Raw genomic sequence first — 2927 nt, 5'->3', positions numbered from 1 at the left:
ATACCTTCCCTTCCTTCACTCTGCTGTAAATACCATAGAGGAAGAGAAGTATCTTGTATTCGCCCTCTTCTGTTCCCTTGTTCCGTCTCCGGGCTTGACGTTGATCCTGCAGAGCTCAGCAGTGCTCCTCTGTAATTACAGCCCTATGGTCGCTGAGCAGAACATTTTTCTGCCCTGATGCAACGCAGTGTGTCTGGACTCTGGGAGGACAAGTGAATCCTTCACCCTGCCATCTCTCTGGCAACAAGAACATTTTCTAACTGAGGAGGTGGAATGAGAACACGGAGAAATATTCTGTTTTTCATCTGCTAATGAATGTTTTATCAAGCAATCATGTGGAGAAAAGCACACACGTGTCTGCGTGTGCTGGGGAGTTAGAGGTTGAAGTTTAGGGCAGTGATGATGTGTTGGCCAAATTGAAAGTCAGAAGAGATTGTTTGTGGTGCGACTGAGGACAGTGTGTTAGGGTTATAAAGCAGGACTGCAGTAAAAGAGGGCGCAAGTTGACTGAAAGTCTGCAAAATTTGAAAATGTAGGTTAAAAGTTCTGCTACAACCCAGCCCCACCTTAATTGTTGCTGATTTGTTTTTCCCAGTGAAACAAGCTGAAACATTCACGTATACAAAGTTGTTTTAGCAAACGGCTGCCCATTTTTCAAAATTCAGCAGCAGTTACCTATTTCTCATAAAACTGGTGACCTGAAAAATTCCAGTACAATATTCCCTCTGCACTTTTATCTAGCTAGTTGATGACTGTCCGCTCTTTAGCACTGGCCAGGTAGAGCAAAGTTGGTTTATCATATATTTTTCACCAAAACCGCTGCCTTGACCGAATCTTAGAGGACAACATGTTAAGGTTATTTCCACCAACTTTAACAGATTATTTGTGTTTTTAAAAGAATATACTGAGTACACTGAACCAGTGGTCAGAAACTTTGTGGTGTTAGTCCAGTGCCATCTAATACCAAAACCTTTTGCTAGCCATTACTGGTATGTCTACCTTGGCCAGAAGTGACGTTGGTTGCTAATATCAAATATATTTATGAACAAAATTAATTAAATCTTATAGTTTGCGACTGGCAGCTACTGGATCAAGAGATCCAAGATGATATTCTTGACAGATTGCACACTACATGTCTGTTGACTGTAAACACCAATGGTTCAGACTGAAACATACCCTGTCCTACATGACCCCATCTGTTTACACTTGAATCAAATTCATATTTGTCTGCTTTCATATGATTTTCCCTGCCTTACAGGAAGTGACTTAATCGAAACCCCAAAGTGTCTATCCATAGTGTTTGCTTATTCCACATGTTACTATTCACTAATTCTAACAAACTCTTAAAACAGAGCCTGTGATTTGTGGAACAGCAAAAATACTTACAAAGTTATTTTTGATAACTTTTACTTTGTTTTTCTTTAAATCAAGTTTATTTTACTATGATCAGCAAGATAAAATTACTGTTTCCGTCAATGGATCCTGGTGGCTTTAAAAGAGCATGCTTAAGTTATGCCTTCTCAATAACTTATACGTTATAAGTTATAATTGTCCAAATCCCTGTTGGCATTTTCATTCACTTGAAGTGTACTAAGTATTATGTTCGTAACCTGTATTTAAATCAGGCTTTGTAATTATTTGAGTGACCGAGATCATGTAAGTGTACTATGTATTAATTTATTGATAACCACTGTATTACATATATATTTGATCAGTACTTAAATTAGGTTTTAAAATTGTTTGACTGATAGAGATCATGCAATGTTATTATTTTTATTGATTGTTATGAACCTGTCTGAGGACCACAGATGGAAATTAGCTATTAGCTATAATCTGGCATATTGCATCTCAGCTCTTTGCTGAGATTAATGTTTTTGTATGCATGGTCCTTCTATAAATAATTGTTTTTTTTAAACTTCAAAGCTAATGCAAGTCATAGCATCGCATGACAAAAGGGGTGAAAATGTGCGTGTCCATCCGGTGTTGTGTTTCAATCGCTAATAAATACCTGTGGCTAATGTGGAGACGTTTGTTCCGGGCATGAATGTCAATTTTAACCTTTTCTACTGAGGATAAAAGCAGGATTTCTGATAGAGTGGGAGGGTAGCTGAATAACTCCTACTGCAGCTTTACCCAGGATTCTCTCTGTTCAGCTCATGACAAGAAAGATAGCGCAGATGAAGAGATGACTACAAACAATGTTTCCGCATGTGAGGCCGTTTTGTAGTACCGCCAGTACCAGCTGGAATACCTCAGTGGACCAGGTGTAGAGTTCAGGTTGTTTGTTAATGCCTCCGTGAACAGCTGAGCATGGCCACTCTCGTGCTGACGGGTGGGCAGTAAAAACAATATGTTTTCGCTCTGTAAGCAGTCCGCCTCCTCCTCTCCTCCTCCTCCTCCTCTCCTCCCCTCCTCGGTGTAACCACATAGGTCTTTGTGTCCAGCCTTGCGAGGAACTGAGCACAGAGGCCCACAGAGCTCCACTTTCAAAGGCAACCTCTGATGTGGCCTTTCTGATCTCCACATGGCTCACTGACGTTGCTCTTACTGACTTGAAGGTTTTTTTTCTGTCTCAATCCTATTTACCCAAGAGTTCCCCCCACTTGCTCTCACACATGGATACTTATCTTTTCTTTGATTATCTGACTGACTTAAAACTGGCCTGCGTCGTGTTCGGAAGACTGCAATATCTTGACTGTCAGTGTTACCACTCCTTGAAGTTCAAAACTCTCTTGATACATACACACCCTTCCCCCCTCCTCGCTTAGTCCTCCCCCCCTTCTTCTTTGCGATGACATGTATGTGCTTATGGAAACCAGATGTGACTTGTTGCGATGGAAGAGAGACAGAAAAAACAAGAATTAGGTTGTGTGATACTTCATTAACAGACTGCAGGAGATGAATATGTGTGTGTGTGTGTGTGTGTG

The sequence above is a fragment of the Notothenia coriiceps genome, unplaced genomic scaffold (assembly GCF_000735185.1).
Source record: "Notothenia coriiceps isolate Sejong01 unplaced genomic scaffold, NC01 NC01_scaffold00026101, whole genome shotgun sequence".
NCBI lineage: Eukaryota > Metazoa > Chordata > Actinopteri > Perciformes > Nototheniidae > Notothenia > Notothenia coriiceps.
The sequence above is the reverse complement of the archived record's forward strand: the minus strand, read 5'-3'. Positions refer to the sequence as shown.